The sequence below is a fragment of the Eschrichtius robustus genome, chromosome 19 (genome assembly GCF_028021215.1).
Source record: "Eschrichtius robustus isolate mEscRob2 chromosome 19, mEscRob2.pri, whole genome shotgun sequence".
NCBI classification, from domain to species: Eukaryota; Metazoa; Chordata; class Mammalia; order Artiodactyla; family Eschrichtiidae; genus Eschrichtius; species Eschrichtius robustus.
In genome coordinates this window covers 25,692,854-25,705,934 of record NC_090842.1, presented here as the reverse complement: position 1 = coordinate 25,705,934, position 13,081 = coordinate 25,692,854, and positions in this window count along the sequence as shown.

The window sequence follows — 13,081 nt, the reverse complement described above, 5'->3', positions numbered from 1 at the left end:
CTCTCTCCTTATACCAGAAAAGACGGCTACTGTCCTCCCTAGAGTCCCATCCTCCCAGTTAAATAATCCCAGTGAAAAGAGAAAACATTTTTTCTTTAATCAAATAAATACCAGGAAGGACACAGATTCCATACTTACCTGGGTCACATACCCACTTTGTTGGCCACATCACAGTTTCTAAGGATATAGACACAATCAATGTTTCAGGTAGCTTTTAAAGGTTCAAAGATTTCAAAGGCTCAAAAGCATTCAAAGCAAATGTTTTTCAGAAAAAAAAAAAAAAGGCTACAAAGTGCAATGCATTATATTAGGCAGTGTGAGGTACTTGCAATTACTGATTTTTTTTTTTTTTTCTTTAAGATAACCATGTCAGTGTTCTTTAAGGGTGGATGTGCAATTCATCCTGTAGGGGGAACTCAAGTTATCCTCTAACTCCACTTTTGATATTTGTAAAGACACTAGATTATAGGAGGCAACTAGCAATTAATGTCAAAAAATAAAATACAATATATAGGGACTTCCCTGGTGGCGCAGTGGTTAAGAATCCACCTGCCAGTGCAGGGGACACGGGTTCAAGCCCTAGTCCTGGAAAATCCCACATGTCGCGGAGCATCTAAGCCCGTGCACCACAACTACTGAGCCTGTGCTCTAGAGCCTGCAAGCCACAACTACTGAGCCCACCTGCCACAACTACCGAAGCCTGTGAGCCACAACTACTGAGCCCACGTGCTGCAACTACTGAAGCCCACACCTAGAGCCCGTGCTCTGCAACAAGAGAAGCCACTGCAATGAGAAGCCCGCGCACCGCAACGAGGAGTAGCCCCCACTTGCCACAACTAGAGAAAGCCCGCCTGCAGCAACAAAGACCCAACACAGCCAAAAATAAGTAAATAAAAAATAAATAAAATTTTAAAAATACAATATATAAAATTAAAAAGGAATGTATAATAGGTTATCGAAGAAATAGTTCCTTCAAAACAAGCTCTAGGCTTGAAATGTTTGTGAAAGTTTCAAACACAGAAGTTAAGTATTACCATGTTATATAAATTATATGAGATTCTATTTATCTTTATCTCTATCTATCTATAATTGATTTTATGACAAAAATAAAACCACCAAAATACTCTTAGAATGATTTTATATAGTTGTAAAATTGTTAAATCAAACACCAGAAATTTTTTAAGAATCATACTGTCAAAATATTAACCCTATATAATTAAGGGAGATAAATCCAAGAATATAGCACTATTTTAATATCAGCTCATTTATTAATCTATTAGAGCAAGCTGATAGAGCATTGGTTACTAAATGAAATAATTTAACTGAATAATATGATATAATCTATAAGTCAATTGCCCTTCCTCACAAATAGTAATTTTCCCTAGATTTCTTTATAAAAGGATAAATAAGATTAATCTTAAATTAACAGCTAAAATGATACTTAGGTTAATAAAATACATCCTGGCATTTCACTGGGTGCAAATAGGATTCCTTTGATAAACTGATATTTTTAAAATCCTTTTTTCTTGGCAAGGGGATAAGGCATATCCACGCAATATATAAAAATCAGGGTGTTTCAGGGGACTGACAAACGCCAGAAATTGAATGCAGTATTTGGGGTGCACCTTCACTAAAGTGGCATTATTTTTTAAATAGAGAACAAGAGAAATAATTATTAGGCTATCAGACATCCTTAATAGCTTTTTTGAAATTCTGACCATTTCAATGAAATGTAGAATTCACTTATGAATTGAATTATTTTCCTGTTATGAAAAATATTCAGAATATTGATGACATATAAATTAAGAATAATCCTGACAAAAACTGAGTAGCAGAATATGTACAAAAAGTGATTCAGACCATACCAAGGGATACAAAAGAACACAGGAATAGATGGAAAAAACTTGAATCTGTCTGCAGGGGAATATCCAACATCATCATTTTATACGTGTATGTATTAATTTGTGGAAATTCTTCAAAATCTCAATGGTATCTTTGGAAATTTATAAAAGCTTATAAAAATAGTCTTTTGAACAGAAATATTGAGGGTATTGTGAATAATAAGACTAAAGATTCTTTTCCTATTAGCTCTAAGAACATACTACACAAGTAAAAATGATTTTAAAAATTTGGACATAATGCATGAAACCAAACTGATCAATGGAACAAAACAAATAGGACTTCAGCCTGTTCGGAAGATAAAGAACAATTATTATTTTTAAAGAAGCTGGGGGAGAACTATCATAGTCAATGGTAATATTGATAGATATTCTAATAAATGATACTAAAAAATTCTACAAGTTAGGGGAAACTTAGAGATTGCTATATTATTCTTTCATATTATGTATTTAAAAAAGCTTTACCTGATGAAGAGTTTGTATGTGAAAAAAGATGACATCTATAAAAACAGATATACAGAGAAGCACACACACATTTGGGAACAGCAATATTAACTGATAATAGTTATGATGAAATTCTTAAGAAACATATTTGGGTAGAAAGTTAAACTCTAAAAAATGTCATATTAACAAGAAATCACAAAAATGTAAACATGCAAAAATAATGACAAAGAAATAATGCCCTAATTTGAAGCACTATAAAATTTAATAAAAATTTTGCCAATAGTAAAATAGGGAAAAGCTATTAATGGAAAAGTTTCTAAATGAGTAATAAGAATGGTCAATCAACCTATGAAATACATAATAAACTTCATACCAATACAAATGAAAACAACAATATGCCATTTCTTACATATTTAACTAGCATCTGATAAATAGCTGGAGATTTTATAGAGAAATAGCCTCACTTAATTCTTGCTGATAGAAGTGTGAATTGATTCCACCTCTCAAGAAATGTCTTTGGCAATGTAAATCAGAGGAGTTAAATATTCTAACATTTGACCCAGTACATCTTTATCTAGTAATCTATCAGAGAAGTGATCATAGACATGGACAAATGTTTGATTTTAATAGCAGATATAGTGCTTAAAAATTGAAATAACAAACGTCTAAGAGGGAATTGGGCAGATAAATTAAAATAAGCCTTATAGAATATTTTAAAACAACTTTAAAAATTTAATTTTGAAGCATAAAAGTGACAGATCAAAGCAAAAGTTTTATATCATATACATAATATATAAATATATAAAATATATATGTGATTATTTATAGCACACATTTATCAGAATGTTATCAATGACCATGTCTGGGCTTATTGTGTTTTTTGTTGTTGTTTTTTCGTTTTTATTTATTTATTTTTTCTTGAAATATAGTTGATTTACAGTGTTGTGTTAGTTTCAGGTATACAGCAAAGAATATATATATTCTTTTTTATATTATTTTCCATATAGGTTATTACAAGATATTGAATATAGTTCCCTGTGCTATACAGTAGGTCCTTGTTGGTTATCCATTTTTTTAATTTTTTAAAAAATTTATTTATTTTATTTATTCTTTTGGCTGGGTGGGGTCTTTGTTGTGGCACACGGGCTTCTCTCTAGTTGCAGCATGCGGGCTTCTCTCTAGTTGTGGCAGGCAGGCTTCTCTCTAGTTGTGACGTGCGGGTTTTCTCTTCTCTAATTGTGGAGCGGGGGCTCCAGGGTGCATGGGTTCTGTAGTTTGCGGCATACGGGCTCTCTCGTTGAGGTGAATGAGCTCAGTAGTTGTGGCGTGCAGGCTTAGTTGCCCCACGGCATGTGGGATCTTAGTTCCCCAACCAGGGATCGAACACGTGTCCCCTGCATTGGAAGGCGGATTCTTTTTTTTTTTGATTCAACAATTTTTTTTTTTAAACATCTTTATTGGAGTATAATTGCTTTACAATGGTGGGTTAGTTTCTGCTTTATAACAAAGTGAATCAGTTATACATATATATATGTCCCCATATCTCTTCCCTCTTGAGTCTCCCTCCCTCCCACCCTCCCTATCCCACCCCTCTAGATGGTCACAAAGCACTGAGCTGATCTCCCTGTGCTATGCGGCTGCTTCCCACTAGCTATGTACTTTACGTTTGGTAGTGTATATATGTCCATGCCACTGTCTCACTTTGTCCCAGCTTACCCTTCCCTCTCCCCGTATGTTCAAGTCCATTCTCTAGTAGGTCTGCGTCTTTATTCCCGTCTTGCCCCTAGGTTCTTCATGACCTTTTTTTTTTTTCTTAGATTCCATATATATGTGTTAGAATACGGTATTTGTCTTTCTCTTTCTGACTTACTTCACTCTGTATGACAGACTCTAGGTCCATCCACCTCACTACAAATAACCCAGTTTCGTTCCCTTTTATGGCTGAGTCATATTCCATTGTATATATGTGCCACATCTTCTTTATCCATTCATCTGTTGATGGACACTTAGGTTGCTTCCATGTCCTGGCTATTGTAAATAAAGCTGCAATAAACATTTTGGTACATGACTCTTTTTGAATTATGGTTTTCTCAGGGTATATGCCAGGAAGTGGGATTGCTGGGTCGGATGGTAGTTCTATTTTTAGTTTTTTAAGGAACCTCCATACTGTTCTCCATAGTGGCTGTATCAATTTACATTCCCACCAATAGTGCAAGAGGGTTCCCTTTTCTCCACACCCTCTCCAGCATTTATTGTTTGTAGATTTTTTGATCATGGCCATTCTGACCAGTGTGAGATGATATCGCGTTGTAGTTTTGATTTGCATTTCTCTAATGATTAATGATGTTGAGCATTCTTTCATGTGTCTGTAGGCAATCTGTATATCTTCTTTGGAGAAATGTCTATTTAGGTCTTCTGCCCATTTTTGGATTGGGTTGTTTGTTTTTTTAATATTGAGCTGCATGAGCTGCTTGTAAATTTTGGAGATTAATCCTTTGTCAGTTGCTTCATTTGCAAATATTTTCTCCCATTCTGAGGGTTGTCTTTTTGTCTTGTTTATGGTTTCCTTTGCTGTGCAAAAGCTTTTAAGTGTCATTAGGTCCCATTTGTTTATTTTTGTTTTTATTTCCATTTCTCTAGGAGGTGGGTCAAAAAGGATCTTGCTGTGATTTATGTCATGGAGTGTTCTGCCTATGTTTTCCTCTAAGAGTTTGTTGGTATCTGGCCTTGCATTTAGGTCTTTAATCCATTTTGAGTTTATTTTTGTGTATGGTGTTAGGGAGTGTTCTATTTTCATTCTTTCATGTAGCTGTCCAGTTTTCCCAGCACCACTTATTGAAGAGGCTGTCTTTTCTCCACTGTATCTTCTTGCCTCCTTTATCAATGATAAGGTGACCATATGTGCGTGGGTTTATCTCTGGGCTTTCTATCCTGTTCCATTGATCTATATTTCTGTTTCTGTGCCAGTACCATACAGTCTTGATTACTGTAGCTTTGTAGTATAGTCTGAAGTCAGGGAGCCTGATTCCTCCAGCTCCGTTTTTCTTTCTCAAGATTGCTTTGGCTATTTGGGGTCTTGGAAGGTGGATTATTTACCACTGGACCACCAGGGAAGTCCCTGTATTTTATATATAGTATTGTGTGTAGTTTAATCCCAAGCTCCTAATTTATCCCTCCCTCGCCCTTTCCCCTTTGGTAACCATAAGTTTGTTTTCTATGTCTGTGAGCCTATTTCTGTTTTGTAAATAAGTTCATTTGTGTCAATTTTTTAGATTCCTGGGCTTTTTGAACATAGATTTTCCTTTTTTACTCTTTAGTTTTCTTTTTGTTATCAGTTTTTTACTTTGCCCATTGATTTTTAATATGAGACCCATGACTTTCTGAGTGTCTAGTAGAGGTTTCACTTTCCCTACGAATGCCTTGAAACCTAAATTGCATAGAAGTATTTGTTCAACATATACTCTCTCCTGACATAACAGCACACCTTGCACTAGAGAGAGAAAAAAAAAGTTAAAAATTTTTTCCAGTCACCTCTCTCTTTCTTCTATCTATTTAAATGAGTTTTATCTTTGAGTATGAATTTGAGTGATATTATATGTAATTTATAACATAGATGGATAATGGGAAAGAGAGGAAGAGACAAGAATAGAGAAGCAGGAAGAAACAGAACGAGGTAGAAAAAGATAAAGTGTATAAGCTGGAAATTCAAGGAACATTTTTTATGTTGAATTACTGTTTAAGCAAGTGAGTGGCTTGAGCACTGGGGTGTACCGAGATAATTTGAGTGTAAATAAGAAAGTATTGGGTTGGCCAGAAAGTTCGTTTGGTTAGTGACTATGCTGTTCAACAAAGTTCCTCGAGAAAATGAAAAATGTGTCATTTGTTGGTATTTAAAACCGAACGAACTTTTGGGCCAACCCAGTATATGATGAAGTGTTGCTCTGGGATATTTAAAGGATCCCCTTTAAAATTCTGTAAGAGATTCAAGTAATATTTGGAATCTTTCTATTATTGCTTTTATTTGGTGGACTCTATTTTTTTAAAATACAATACCATGTTGTACAAGTATTAGGATAAATGTGAAACCGTGATTTATTAAGGTTACAAATATTTATCTGAGGGGAAAATTCTATATACATTTAATTAGATTTTCCCCAAAAAATGCATGTTATTAGTTGAGAGCAACATGCATGCATATGCATTGTATTTATGATTAGAAGGAGAACACTTCACAGAATTATTTTCTAGAGCCATTGTCTCAGTGGTGATCACCTCAACCATCTTTTTTATTTTTAGGATTTTATTAGGATTGTAATAGAGCATCAGAGTTTTCTTTTCAACTGCATCTAAGGTCTTCTATAGTAATTGAATCAGGGTCCTAACATAAAAAGGACAATATATTCAACTGGAATAATTAAAGCGAGCTTACTGAAAGAGTTCTTTGTAAAAATGTTATTAAGATTATAGGAAATGAACAAAGTGTGTTGAATTACCTGGGTTTAGATATAGTTGGAGGTATTGCCATTCTGAGACCTGAGGTTTAAGGAGGAGAAGTTATTGGAACCTGGAAAGAGCTATAATTATAGTAGAGATTCCCCAGACAAAGGATGTGGCTTTGGAAAGGATAGTCTATGTACTTCCAAAACTAGATCCAGCATGGAGAGAGCCAAGAGTATAAATAGCACAATCTCTATCTCTTTCTATTCTCCAGTCTCCACACAGTTTCTCCCAATTGATGTCCTCACTGGGACACCAGGGGTCAAGGAGGCCTGTTGTTACAATCCATGTATGTCAGACCTGTGAGACAAGGAAGAATTATGAAGGGCAGAGAGCTGATCTTGAGGAATAAACAATGGATATCCAGAACTTTTGAAACTATTATCTACCAGATAATTCATTATCTCTGTATACAAAGCTGTTGTCACAATATGCACCCAAAACACATAAAGTATAAGAATAACCTGATTGTAAATATAGTAATGGGGTCTCGTGTCTTGTAAAGTTATTTGTTTCTTCTGTGGAGTCTGAACCTTCTACATGTATTGCCACCTATTCTGAATAGGAGCATTTGAACTCTGGGGAATTAAAGGACAATCTTCGTCTTTTCATTTATTTTATTTTATTTTATTTTATTTTATTTTATTATTTTATTTTATTTTATTTTATTACGTTTACCATCTTACAGTGTGCTGCATTAAATTGAAAGATGTGTTTTTGGAATAACCTAGAATTATATTCAAATCCTAGGTCCACTGTTACCCAGGGTGTAATGACTATTTAACTAACTTAACTTATGCCAAAAAACAAAAAAAAACAAAAAAAAAAACCCTCCTCTTTGTAAAGAAGGACTATTTATACTAACTCCAAAAATAATTTTTGAGGGTTATATAGGCAATTTATAAAGGGCGCATATCACTATACTTGCCATGTGATACTAATAAAATATTAGTCTGAGGTTCACCATATTCCTCTAGCAAACTTCCCCCTTTTTTCAAGGCAGTAGGCTCATTTTTCCAATTGAGAAAGACTAAGAATATTCTCTGACTGCCACAGCACTGGAGATTTAATCAAAAAAGAATTTCATACGTGAAAACTTTTAGCTTAAATGGAGAACGTTTGCAGACTGGTGTATATAGGTGTATGCGTGTAAGCCTGTATGGTGCGGGGTGTGGGTGGTATCGAGGAAAGGAAGTAAAGCAGCAAGGATAGAAAGCATTCTCCTTGCCTAATAACGTTGAATGAGTAGACTGACTGCTAAGTGAATGAAGCTCTGACTTTTCACAACTGGGACTGTAATTCAAGTTCAAAATGATACCTAATTGTCACAACTGGGACTCTGGTTGAGGCAATATCTAAGCCACCCATGGAGAATGTTTGAATTGACTGCTATGGATAAACAAGACATTATTTTCTTAGCTGAGGGCCTAAAATTCGAAATTTTGTAAAACAAAACAAAACAACAACAAAAAATCTCATGGATTTAGTCTCTGAATTTGGAGCATATTTCTGACAAAGGCCGTCATCGCCAGCTGCTGCATGGTTGACTTTACATCTGCCTTGACAATTTTTCTGTCACTTAGAGAAATTTAGGGTACATACAAATACAGTTGCTTTCCATCCACCAGAAGCACTCTTAGGTGCCTAGACATTCTAAAATGTCTGTTTATGATATACTACTCTAAGCATAAAAAGTTTTCAAATGTTGAGTTGTGATCCGTTATAAAAGCCATGAATGTTAATAGCTTAGAAAATACCTCTGTAAAAACTATGTGGCATTTTTTCCCTCCCACACCCTCACCAGGTTGCAGGATTATCATAATGCAACATAATATCATCTGATGATAATTATCTGATAATGTTTCTATGTATATAAAAAAAGGGAGGTACATTCCATTTAATTGAAAACATATCTCTGCATGCAGTGTAGGAGACATTAAATGAGGCCCCTTATAAAGCACCTGGCATATCACAGAGAAACAATAAATGATAAACTGCTCACCATATCCACGCATCCTGCAGTGACACTTTAGCCTTCGCTATTCTTCATTTTCTCTAATAAAAAATAAGGACAATAGTTTCTGTGCCACACTGGTAGTGAAAAATTTGATTGAAAAGATGTCAAATACCTGGTAGAGTGTCTTGACTGTAGTAGTATTCAAAAAAATCCTCAACATGACATAAAGCTGAGTCTTTAAATAAAATATGAGTAAGTTAATGAGCTATTGGTATAAATATATACAGACATTGCTCTGAGTTATAAACACCAATCTGAGAATACTTGATTCTGAAAGAGTTGCTTGTCAACAATCATTTATTTAAGGAGCCATTAATTCCTATTAAAATTAATCTAAAACTGACAATGTTTCTATTCCTGGAAAAATAAGCCCAGCCTCATTGTGGTGATTTGACAGTATGCATTCATACTTACATTCTATAGATAACTGAAAGCTCTGTCACTGCATTAATAACATTAAAAAAAAAAAAAATTCCTGAAGCAGTCTGGCCCTTAGTAGCAAATGCAACATGAGCCACTTCCAATTGTTCAGAAAACAGCACTAATTGAAAAGGTTCAGATCATCCATGGATTGTGTCAAACAGCATCTCCTACACATCTGTGCCTGGAAGGGTACTGATTTTGTGTAAAAAAGCAAATTCAAGATTTAAAAAAATACAAAATATTGGTTACAGTATCATATAAATCAATGTTCTACCATAAAAACATAGCAATGAAATCTTGTCTTCCAAGGGACTATAGCAAGTTCTGACATTGTATTAGGTATCCCCCAAAATAAGTTTGCATGCATATCAAAACTGAATATATATTGCCTTATATTTTGTAAGAAAAGTTTTTAACTGAATTATAGTTGATTTACAATATTGTGTTAGTTTCAGGTATACAGCAAAGTGATTCAGTTACATATTTTTTTTCAGATTATTTTCCATTATAGGTTATTATAAAATATTGAATATTGTTCCCTGTGCTATACAGTAAATCCTTGTTGCTTATGTATTTTATGTATAGTAGTTTGCATTTGTTAATCCCATACTCCTAAGCCAGACAGAGAAAGACAAGTTTTTATGATATCACTTATATGTAGAATCTAAAAAAATAATATGAGTGAATCTGTATACAAAACAGAAACAGACTATTAGCCATGGTAAGCAAACTTGTGGTTACCAAAGGGGAAAGGAAGTGAGGAGGGATAAATTAAGAAAGATCTTATTTAAGAAAGAGATATGAGAGAGAGGAGTGTGGCCCTGGGCCTGAAAATCATCTGGAACAAAATCTAATCTAATCTAATATGATATAATATGATATGGTATAGTGATATTATATGCTATATAATGCAGTGGGGTATATTTGTATCTCCTTGATATCTGAAATGGATCAGTATAATAAATCAATGGTTTTCAAACTGTATTTTTTTTCTTTTTAAGATAAGCGCATCTTTAATTATGAGATTATATGTGAAATGCCATGTCTGTACATCCTTCCTCCCCACCCCACTTCTGTGGACACTTCACGGTGCAGCTAGACCTTGGTGGAGAAGCAGAATTTGAATCAAAACTAAACCATGCTAAATTATGTACACTTAGCCAAACTAAACCAAACCAACACAAAGCATTACATTAGGCAATAAAAAGTATCTAAGTATAATCTGCTAAATAACATGCTGATAAAATATTGGCTCTATTGCTTTGATAATATTTCCACAGACTTATCAGAACTTTTGTGAATCCTTCTGAATCGGAGGGATATCTGCTAGATTTTTGACTTGTGAAAAGGTAAGAAACAGAGTTACAAAGAGGGGTGTTTCCTTCACTGTAGATGTCTCAGGCCTTCTCCTTAAAGGTCCAGAATCTCCATTTTGAATTTCTCTGTGATATAACATAGATCATTCTCAGGAGTTCTGATTTCAGTAGAAAGGCTCAAGAAAACTTATGTGCAAATCGAAAGGGCAAAGCAAATGACTCTAAGTATCAAGAAAACTGACTTTTACATTTGCCCTAAGAGCAATATAATCAAGTTAGGCAGAAGCCAGATTCTCAGAACTTGGCTTAAAGAGATTTGTGACATGAGCTGAATGTGCAACAGTGTCAGAATCCTTTAACATGATGCTTATATCCTAACAATGGAGATTTAACTCTTAGGTCAGGCAAACTTGTCCTCCATTCTCTCCCCAGGACAGCGTTTAAATGAAAAATACCCACCTGCTCCTCTACACTGATTATTTATTTCAAGGCTTACAAGAATCCTCTTTGACCGGCATGTCTGATGATTGGGCACTGGAGACCTGTTTGTGAGTGCTCCCTTATTCATGTATTTAGTAAATGCTTCACTTCTGGGATGCAAGCACCGAGGTCTTTCTAAGAGAGAAGGAAAGACGGTGAATCAGTGACCAGTCAGACTAAATCTCCTTCTTTGAGGCAAAACAATGTAGTGGAAAACCATGGACTTAGGAGTCAAACTTACCTAGATGCTAACCCTTAGTCCTCATGTATTAGGAACTTGTCAAATATCGGCTGTCTCAATTTTCTCAGGTGTATTTACTTCATGTAATGATCATGGGTACAAAGTATCTAGAACCCAATAGGTGTTCCATCTACATTTAAATTTATTTATTTTATTTATTTATTTTTGGCTGCATTGGGTCTTTGTTGCTGTGCACAGGCTTTCTCTAGTTGCAGAGAGAGGGGGACTACTCTCCATTGCGGTGCGCGGGCTTCTCATTGAGGTGGCTTCTCTTGTTGCAGAGTACAGGCTCTAGGCGCAGGCTTCAGTAGTTGTGGCTTGCAGGATCTAGAGCGCAGGCTCAGTAGTTGTGGCACACAGGATTAGTTGCTCTGTGGCACGTGGGCTCTTCCCTGACCAGGGTTTGAACCCGTGTCCCCTGCATTGGCAGGTGGATTCTTAACCATTGCGCCACCAGGGAAGCCATCCATCTACATTTATGTTCCTTCTGTTCTTTTCCTCTTGCCCTTAAAACACTTAAAATAAGACTGGGACAATAAACTCAAATATGTGTTTGGAGAGTTACATGATTCTCTTGCAAAGAAGTCCATCAAAGAACAGAAATGACACTATCTCTCAAAAGTCTAAGGACACCCAAGTGATTATTTTCTCTCTTCTAAACCTTTGCCAAATCATAATACTAGTGGTTTAGCAGGTTACCAATATTTTTGGTACAGGCATCTTTTCATCACATGTTCTTCTGCTCCTATATGTAATTTTTGTTTCTTCTCCTCCCAATTGTTTTATCTTTCTTTCCCAGAGCAAATATGTCCAAATTTCTCTCTTCTCTGGTGAAGTTTTTAAACTATTCCTTACATTCTGCTTGTCAAAAAAATTAAAGTTAAATATTAGCGGAGTGCCTCATTTATTCATTAAACTTAAAATCAGTGCCTTCATGGCTGAGCTGGTCTTTAATGACCATGGTAACTTTCATTATTTACAAATCACAGCTGATGTGTGTATTGTTTAGTCTACAACTAGTGTTTCTTATAGTTCACAGCTGACACAGTGAGGAAAGAATGCAGAAACTTCCTTTAGCATTTGCTAATGAGAGGAAAAAGAGGAAGATTGAAGGGTGTTTCAACCTCTGCTTGGAAATCAAATGTGTGATGACCAAGGTATTACAAGTAAAGTTACAGCAACATATGTTCTAAGTACTAATTATCTAATATCTTTTTTATGTACATTTTTGATTTTATTATATGCTTGGTATAAATTCCTAGAACTAGCATTGTTCTGTTGAATGGTATGAGTATTTTTTTTTTTAACTTTCTTCTCATAGAAATTTTTTTTTTAATTATTTATTTATTTTTGGCTGCGTTGGGTCTTCGTTTCTGTGCGAGGGCTTTCTCCCGTTGCGGCGAGCGAGGGCCACTCTTCATCGCGGTGCGCGGGCCTCTCACTGTCGCGGCCTCTCCCGTTGCAGAGCACAGGCTCCAGACGCGCAGGCTCAGTAGCTGTGGCTCACGTGCTTAGTTGCTCCGCGGCATGTGGGATCTTCCCAGACCAGGGCTCGAACCCGTGTCCCCTGCATTGGCAGGCAGACTCTCAAGCACTGTGCCACCAGGGAAGCCCTAATTATCTAATATCTATTAACTATTATCTATTAATTTTGGGAAGACTTAGTTGTGAATACCCACTATTAACCAGGCATAATAACAGGTATTTTACCCAAGGAAAAAGAACTAACATTTGCTAAGTGTTTGCTAGATCCTAGAAACCAGGC